General features: G+C 41.0%; 1 long non-coding RNA gene across 1 annotated transcript; it reads right to left on the reverse strand.

Annotated features, from left to right (window-relative positions):
* Positions 1-6,742: 6,742 nt before the first annotated feature.
* On the reverse strand, positions 6,743-8,674 carry LOC138985599 (uncharacterized). The gene is made up of 3 exons (XR_011462631.1): positions 8,644-8,674; positions 8,138-8,202; positions 6,743-7,574 (listed from the first exon to the last, which is right to left on the reverse strand). It is a non-coding gene; the product is annotated as an uncharacterized lncRNA (long non-coding RNA).
* Between the last annotated feature and the right edge of the window lie 1,176 nt (positions 8,675-9,850).

The following is a 9,850-nucleotide window of genomic DNA, read 5'->3' on the forward strand; positions in this document are numbered from 1 at the left end:
GCAAGTTTATACATTGGAAGTGAGAAATAGATTTAAGGGACTAGATCTGATGGATAGAGTGCCTGATGAACTATGGACTGAGGTTCATGACATTGTAGAGGAGACAGGGATCAAGACCATCCCCATGGAAAAGAAATGCAAAAAAGCAAAATGGCTGTCTGGAGAGGCCTTACAAATAGCTGTGAAAAGAAGAGAAGCAAAAAGCAAAGGAGAAAAGGAAAGATATAAGCATCTGAATGAAGAGTTTCAAAGAATAGCAAGAAGAGATAAGAAAGCCTTCCTCAGTGATCAATGCAAAGAAATAGAGGAAAACAACGGAATGGGAAAGACTAGAGATCTCTTCAAGAACATTAGAGATATCAAGGGAACATTTCATGCAAAGATGGGCTCAATAAAGGGCAGAAATGGTATGGACCTAACAGGAGCAGAAGATATTAAGAAGAGGTGGCAAGAATACACAGAAGAACTATACAAAAAAGAACGTCATGACCCAGATAGTCACAATGGTGTGATCATTCACCTAGAGCCAGACATCCTGGAATGTCAAGTCAAGTGGGCCTTAGAAAGCATCACTACGAACAAAGCTAGTGGAGGTGATGGAATTCCAGTTGAGCTATTTCGAATCATGGAAGATGATGCTGTGAAAGTGCTGCACTCAATATCCCAGCAAATTTGGAAAACTCAGCAGTGGCCACAGGACTGGAAAACGTCAGTTTTCATTCCAATCCCAAAGAAAGGTAATGCCAAAGAATGCTCAACCGCACAATTGCACTGATATCACACTATAGTAAAGTAATGCTCAAAATTCTCCAAGCCAGGCTTCAGCAATATGTGAACCGTGAACTTCCAAATGTTCAAGCTGGTTTTAGAAAAGGCAGAGGAACCAGAGATCAAATTGCCAACATCCGCTGGATCATCAAAAAAGCAAGAAAGTTCCAGAAAACATCTATTTCTGCTTTATTGACTATGCCAAAGCCTTTGTGTGGATCACAATAAACTGTGGAAAATTCTTCAAGAGATGGGAATACCAGACCACCTGACCTGCCTCTTGAGAAATCTATATGAAGGTCAGGAAACAACAGTTAGAACTAGGCATGGAACAACAGACTGGTTCCAAATAGGAAAAGGAGTACATCAAGGCTGTATATTGTCACTGTGCTTATTTAACTTATATGCAGAGTACATCATGAGAAACCCTGGACTGGAAGAAGCACAAGCTGGAATCAAGATTGCTGGGAGAAATATCAACAACCTCAGATATGCAGATGATACCACCCTTATGGCAGAAAGTGAAGAGGAACTAAAAAGCCTCTTGATGAAGGTGAAAGAGAAGAGTGAATAAGTTGGCTTAACTCAACATTCAGAAAACAAAGATCATGGCATCTGGTCCCATCACTTCATGGGAAATAGATGGGGAAACAGTGAAAACAGTGTCAGACTTTATTTTTGGGGGCTCCAAAATCACTGGAGATGGTGACTGCAGCCATGAAATTAAAAGACGCTTACTCCTTGGAAGGAAAGTTATGACCAACCTAGATAGCATATTGAAAAGCAGAGACATTACTTTGCCAACAAAGTTCCGTCTAGTCAAGGTTATGGTTTTTCCTGTGGTCACGTATGGATGTGAGAGTTGGACTGTGAAGAAAGCTGAGTGTCAAAGAATTGATGCTTTTGAACTGTGGTGTTGGAGAAGACTCTTGAGAGTCCCTTGGACTGCAAGGAGATCCAACCAGTCCATTCTGAAGGAGATCATCCCTGGGATTTCTTTGGAAGGAATGATGCTAAAGCTGAAACTCCAGTACTTTGGCCACCTCATGTGAAGAGTTAACTCATTGGAAAAGGCTCTGATGCTAGGAGGGATTGGGGGCAGGAGGAGAAGGGGACAACAGAGGATGAGATGGCTGGATGGCATCACTGACTCGGTGGTTGTGAGTCTGAGTGAACTCCGGGAGATGGTGATGGACAGGGAGGCCTGGTGTGCTGCAATTCATGGGGTCGCAAAGAGTCGGACAGGACTGAGCGACTGAACTGAACTGAACTTAGAGAAGGGACCTTCGCCTGGTGGCTCAGATAGTAAAGCATCTGTCTACAATGCAGGAGACCTGGGTTCGATCCCTGGGTCAGGAAGATCCTCTGGAGAAGGAAATGGCAACCCACTCCAGTACTCTTGCATGGAGAATCCTATGGAAGGAGGATCCTGGTAGGCTACAGTCCATGGGGTCACAAAGAGTCAGACACGACTGAGCGACTTCAGTTTCTTTCTTTCTTAGAGAAGATAAGGGCTGGTAAGGGTCTGGGGAGGATCAAGACCACCGTTTCTGAGAGGGCACCTGGTATCATGAAAGGATGTGGGGCACTAGCATTAGGTTCAGGTAACAGTTCTGCCAGATATTAGCTGTTTGACCTTCAGTAAGTTATTTAAATCTGAAGCCTCAGTTTCCTTGACTGAAAATGGACATGATTTCTTTATCATTAGATAAACACTCAATAAGTGTCTGTTGCTCTCATCCTTGCTCTTGACCCCTCTTCCTGCTCTCCTTTTCAAATCCTAATACACATCATCTCACTGCCTGTTATAACTCCTCGGTGATTCCACCAAGTACATTTCATCAGTGCTGTTTTCAGGGGTGTTGGCTAATTTCTCTAAAGATACTCACTCCTCAATAAGAAAATCTCAAAGTCCACAGACTTATCTTTAGCACTTCATGCCCCCAAACTCTAAATTTTTAGAACATTTCATTTGTATTTGTACATGTGTATATGTATATATATGTGTGTGTGTGTGTGTGTGTATAATTTTTATTGAAGTAGAAGAGGAACTAAAGAGCCTCTTGATGAAAGTGAAAGAGGAGAGTGAAAAAGCTGACTTAAAACTCAACCTTCAAAACACTAAGGTTATGGCATCTGGTCCCATAACTTCATGGCATGTAGATGGGGAAACAATGGAAACAGTGAAAGATTTTTTATTTTCTTGAGCTCAAAACTGCAGATGATGATTGCAGCCATGAAATTAAAGTACGTTTTCTCCTTGGAAGAAAAGATATGACCAACCTAGAAAGCATATTAAAAAGCAGAGATATTACTTTGCCAACAAAGGTCCATCTTGTCAAAGCTATGGTTTTTCCAGTAGTCATATATAGATGTGAGAGTTGGACCATAAAGAAAGCTCAGCACTGAAGCATCGATGCTTTTGAACTGTGGTGTTTGAGAAGACTCTTGCAGTCCCTTGGACTGCAAGGAGATCCAACAGTCCATTCTAAAGGAGATCAGTCCTGAATATTCATTGGAAAGACTGATGCTGAAACTCCAATACTTTGGCTACCTGATGCAAAGAGCTGACTCATTTGAAAAGACCCTGATTCTGGGAAAGATAGAAGGCAAGAGGAGAAAGGGATGACAAAGGACAAGATGGTTGGATGGTATCACCAACTAAATGGACTTGAGTTTGAGCAAACTCCTGGAGATGGTGAAGAACAGGGAAGCCTGGCGTGCTGCAGTCCATGGTGCTGCAAAGAGTCAGACATGACTGAGCCACCTAACAACAATAGTTGATTTATAATTTTGTGTTAGTTTCAAGTGTACAGCAAAATGAATCTCTCTCTCTCTTTTTTATTTATATATATATATGTGTGTGTGTGTGTGTGTGTGTGTGTGTGTGTGTGTGTGTGTGTGTGTGATTTCCTGGTAGCTCAAAGGTTAAAGCATCTGCCCACAATGCGGGAGACCCGGGTTCAATCCCTGGGTTGGGAATATCCCCTGGAGAAGGAAATGGCAACCCACTCCAGTATTCTTGCTTGGAGAATCCCATGGACGGAGGAGCCTGGTGGGCTACAGTACACAGGGTCATAAAGAGTCGGACACGACTGGGCGACTTCACTTTCACTTTCATATATATATATATATATATATGCTTCCTGGGTAGCTCAGCTGGTAAAGAATCTGCTTGCAATGCAGGAGACCCCCGATTGATCCCTGGGTTGGGAAGTTCCCTGGAGAAGGGATAGGCTACACAGTCCAGTATTCTTGGGCTTACCTGGTGGCTCAGATTAAAGAATCCACCGGCAATGTGGAAGACCTGGGTTTGATCCCTGGGTTGGAAAGATCCCCTGGAGGAGGGCAACCCACTCCAGTATTCTTGCCTGGAGAATTCCCACGGACTGAGGAGCCTGGCGGGCTATTGTCCATGGGATTGCAAAGAGTCAGACATGACTGAGTGACTAAGCACAGAGTGTGTGCCCGTGCACACACACACACACACATACTAACTGTATATATACATATAGTGTAGCTCCCTGTGCTATACAATAGGTACTTATTGTTGCCGAAACTCGGCCTCTGTTCATTGGTGCCAAATAGAAACATGGAGACAGAGTTTTGGGTGAAGTGGAAAAGGATAGCTTTAATTACTTTTGCAGGCAAAAGGGGCCACAGGAGCTAATACCTGGAAGACCATGTGACCCACCTTGGAAAGAGTAGTGAGGAGTTTTATAGTGTTCAAGGAGCAGGGCATGATCAGCTCCCAGACAGTTCTTGGATTGGTTGGCATTAAGATGATATTTCAAGCATCATTAACCTTCTGGTTCATTGAGTCAGCAGTTTTCATCTGGAGGAAGTCTGCTCCCTGTGAAAAACGACTTAGAAATGTGTGTCAGGCCTTTATCTATATCTTTCGGGGAACTGGGAGTTCGGTGATTTTGTTATTTGGAAGTTCAGTTCAGTTCAGTCACTCAGTCATGTCCAACTATTTGTGACCCCATGCACTGCAGCATGCCAGGCCTCCTTGTCCATCACCAACTCCCAGAGCTTACTCAAACTCATGTCCATTGAGTTGGTGATGCCATCCAACCATCTCATCCTCTGTCATCCCCTTCTCCTCATGCCTTCAATCTTTCCCAGCATCAGGGTCTTTTCAAATGAGTCACTTCTTTGCATCAGGTAGCCAAAGTATTCAGCTTCAGCTGAAGTTTCAGCTTCAGCATCAATCCTTCCAATGAATATTCAGGACTGATTTCCTTTAGGATGTACTGGTTGGATCTCCTTGCAGTCCAAGGGACTCTCAAGAGTCTCCTCCAACACCACAGTTCAAAAGCATCAATTCTTCAGCCCTCAGCTTTCTTTATAGTCCAACTCTCACATCTGTACATGACCACTGGAAAAACCATAGCCTTGACTAGATGGACCTTTGTTGGCAAAGTAATCTCTGCTTTTTAATATGCTATCTAAGTTGGTCATAACTTTTCTTCCAAGGAGTAAGCGTCTTTTAATTTCATGGCTGCAGTCATCATCTGCAGTGATTGTGGAGCCCCCAAAATGAAGTCAGCCACTGTTTCCATTGTTTCCCCATCTATTTCCCATGAAGTGATGGGACCAGATGCCATGATCTTAGTTTTTTGAATGTTGAGTTTTAAGCCAACTTTTTCACTCTCCTCTTTCACTTTCATCAAGAGACTTTTTAGTTCTCCTTTGCTTTCTGCCATAAGGGTGGTGTCATCTGCATATCTAAAGTTGTTGATATTTCTCCCGACAATCTTGATTCCAGCTTGTGCTTCATCCAGCCCAGCGTTTCTAATGATGTACTCTCCATATAAGTTAAATAAGAAGAAGAGTTGTAATCTAAGTTCTCACCAGTTCCTTAGCCCAACTATTCTTTGTTTTTGTGACTGAATACCACATCTTCACATTTCCCAATCATTAATTCTCGTCAGCATTTTACTTTAAAAGACAGGAACACATTGGCCTGTACACAGTTTCATTATTAGTTATCTATTTCATATATAGTAATGTGTATATATTAATCCCAACCTCCTAATTTATCCCCTGTTTCCCCTTTGGTAATCATAGTTTGTTTTTTATATCTGTTTTGTAAATAGTACATTTGTATTTTATTTTTTAGATTCCACCTGCAAACAATATCATATTTGTCTTTGGCTTACTTCACTCAGTATGATAATCTCTAAGTCCAATCATGTTGCTGCAAATGGCATTATTTCATACTTTTTAATGACTGAGTAGTACTCCACTGTATACACATATACTACACCTTCTTTATCCATTCCTTTGTTGATTGACATTTAGGTTGCTTTCTTGTCTTGACTAATGCTGCATTGAAGATTGGAATGCATGTATCTTTTCAAATTATAGTTTTTGCCAGATATATACCCAAGAGTGGGGTTGCATATGATAGCTCTATTTTTCATTTTTGTAAGGACCCTCCTTACTGTTCTCTATAGTGGCAGTAGCATTTCACAATTCCCACCAACAAAGTAGGAGGGTTCCCTCTTCTCCACACCTTCTCCGGCATTTATTGTTTGTAGACTTTTAAATGATGGCCATTCTAACTGACGTGAGGTGATAACTCATTGTAGTTTTGATTTGCATTTCTCTAATAATTAGCAATGTTGAGCATCTTTTCATGTGTATCTTGGCCATCTGTATGTCTTCTTTGGGGAAATATCTGTTTAGATCTTCTGACCCTTTTTTTTGTTCTTGTTGCATTGTTTGTGTTTTTGATATTAGGCTATATAAGCTGTTTGTATATTTTGGAGATTAATTCCTTGTTAGTTGTATCATTTGCAACAATATTTCAATAATACTTGGGATTTTTTTGACATATACTCATGCTGACAAAATTATGTCAAAGATGATATACAGAATAAAATGACAAGTTTTTTATTTGTTATAAAAGACTCCTCAGCCTGGGGACAGGTGTCAGACCAGGGACCTTAGACATCCCTGTCCCATTAACAAGGTCTTTCCCCAACAGCAAGGAGGCTTGCTGGGCACTGATCCTGTGATGGTCAGTGTGGGAACTCTTTCTCCCACATTCAGAATCTTCCTGAAACTTCCTGACCCAACTAGAAACATGTTGCTGAGGGCAGATTGTTGTGACCCTGATTCTGAGGACACACAGTGACCAGCATTTTTTAAGTGCTGACCAGTGTCCTTGAGGTTATAAATCCTCCCTGAGTGCCTCCTCCCAATGCCACATCTTATTTACTTATTATATCTGAAAATCATCTCATTTACTTATTACCTGAGTGCTCTGGACAAATATCTGAACTTATCTGAGCCTGTGAGCTGTCACAGGACCGGAGATGTGTTCCTGCTTCAGGAGTCTCTGGGTTTAGTAAGTGAAGCCCTTTGGATGTCCCCAGTGAGGCCACAAATGCTCCACAAACACATCTGTTCTCCAGAACCCATTCTTCAGGTGATGCTTTCTGTTATGAATACTTGGCTCTACCACTGGACCAGGCTTCTAGGAGTGCCCCTTCATGGCACCAGATTTTCCTAATTTTCTTTTTTAAAAGTAAGACTGTTCTTGGGGATAGAAAATAATTGAGGCTAGATACTAAGTTTTCTACAAGCTCATTTCTACATTTTAAATTTGAGCCACAGAAACTTGTTTACAATGAAATAAAAATGCATCAGTAGATACGCATCAGTAACTCACCTGCTCTCACAAACACTGGATTTTTCATTCACCAGAAAGAAAAGCCATTAAATCAAAGCAAATGGATAAGGAAAATAAATTATACGGCAAACCTTGGAGATATTGTGGGCTGGGTTCCAGATCACTGCAACAAAGCAAACATCACTATAAAGCAAGTCACACAGTATTTTTTTTTTGTTTCCCAGCGCATATAAAGGTTATACTTAAACTATACTATAGCTTAAGTATACTTAAACCTTTAATGCTATTAAAGGTTCAATAGCATTATATCTTTAAAATCCATGTACATACATTAATTTAAAAATAACAACTCTGATAGATTTTCTTAATGCAGGATTGCCACAAATCTTCAATTTGTAAACAAACATGCTGCTAAGTCACTTCAGTCATGTCTGACTCTGCAGCCCACCAGGCTGCAGCCCACCAGGCTCCCCCATCCCTGGGATTCTCCAGGCAAGAACACTGGAGTGGGTTGCCATTATTTTCTTAATGCAGAATTGACACAAATCTTCAATTTGTAAAAAAACATAGTATTTGTAAAATGCAATGAAGTGAAATGCAATAAATAAAATGAGACACATCTATATATTTGTGGTCATAAGACTGGAACAAGCAGGTAACAAAACAAGAAATGCAATTATTTCACATATGCATTAGAAAAAATGAGGTAACTGAATAACTGTTCACCTCTAGTGTTGCAATCTCTGGTATGGAGTTTTAAATGCATGCATACTTCCCACTGGCCTCACCATCTGAAAGAACAATTAGAGAAAAAAACAGACTAATAATGAGGCAGAGGCCCCTGCATCCCACTCAGGGATTTGTTTAGAGAGAAAAGTCTTGTTCTTACCGCCACCATTATATGAGATGCCAACCCCATTAAAAAGTGAATGCTTTCTTCCCCACTGGCCTTCAGAGTCCATGGGACCCCACAAATGATCTTGATATATACTGCCAGACTCATCAAAGTCTGTCCACAAGGATGAAGGAAGAACCTCTCTTGCCAGGATGACTCTCCCATGGGCTAACTCCATCCATCTGCTTTTATCTTCCTCTGATTCTCATCAAGACCTGGATGGACAGCTAGCCTCTGCATATTTCATTAATGTAAAAATTCCGCTGTCCTGTCCACTCTTTCTTTCCCTTGAGCCTTCTGCTTAGCAACATGTGGGGGAGAGGGGCTGCTCACTTACCTTCCTTCTCTACAGGGCTGGCAAATCTAAGAGGCTCCTTTTCAGAATCTGAGCAATAGAGCAGCCCCCGCCTCCTGCCAACTTGGGAAAAATATTTACCACTAATTTCTCTGCCTGAGTGTCATTTTGGGCCTTGAAATATTTTTGACTGATTTGCTATTGCTGTCCACACCTAAAGGCTAAAATCTGCTGTTCTAACAAAGTTCCTTTTCAGCTGGCTAAAAAGGCTTTGTGTGCCTCAGACATTTGCTCTGTGTATTTTCCTTCCTATGTACAGGGCTCTGAGGCTAAGCTCTTGATATGCAATACCTTATTAATTCTCAAAGTCTATGAGGAAAGTGTGACCATTATATCCACTTTACAGATGAAAAGTGAGGCTGAGAGGAGTAGAATGACAAACCCAGATCAGCCTCTTTCCAAAGCACATGTTCTTATTCTACACTTCAAATACAATCACGTTTTAAAAGCTGAGATATACATTTTACACTTAAAAAGCACAATTCAATGATATTTGAGTATATTTTTAGATAAGTACAGCCATTGAGAGTCAATTTTAGAATACTTTCATCACCTTAAAAAGAAACTTCATACCCTTTAGCTATCATTTGTTTTCCCTGCCCTCTCCAAACCCTAAGCAACTGCTCATCTACCTTCTGTCTCTGTTGAGTTCTCCACTCTGGACTTTCATATCACAGGAATCCTACAGTATATGGTCTTTGGTAATCTGGCTTTTTTCACATAATGTAATGTTTCAAGTTCATCCATGTCATCTCATGTGTCAGTATTTCATTCTTTTTATGACTAATATTCCATGGTACAGATATACAACATTTTGGATTTGTTTCATTTTGTCTGAGCAAAAACTAAACTTTTATTATGTGTAAGCCACTATCATTGAGGTATTTTGGTTATACACAGCCAAAATAATGTTTAATAGATACATTCATACCATCTGCTGTTTCATTTGAGACCATGGCTAAGAACATAACAAGGCAATTAAAAGTGGAAGATGTTTTATGGGACTCTCTTGGTTGACAGCAGTAGATTAAACAAAACAGTGTGAAGGAAGGTTGTTGTGGGTCTGAGAACCACGTTCAGTCACAAGGCTGCCCCAGGGCCCTTGGCAGAGGGCTGGGTAAGGTGGATCAGAGATTGTGGCACTCAGTCTCCAAGGCCCCTTCTCTGTGTTTCCTGTCTTCGCAAACGT

Source organism: Bos mutus, chromosome 3, assembly GCF_027580195.1.
Source record: "Bos mutus isolate GX-2022 chromosome 3, NWIPB_WYAK_1.1, whole genome shotgun sequence".
NCBI classification, from domain to species: domain Eukaryota; kingdom Metazoa; phylum Chordata; class Mammalia; order Artiodactyla; family Bovidae; genus Bos; species Bos mutus.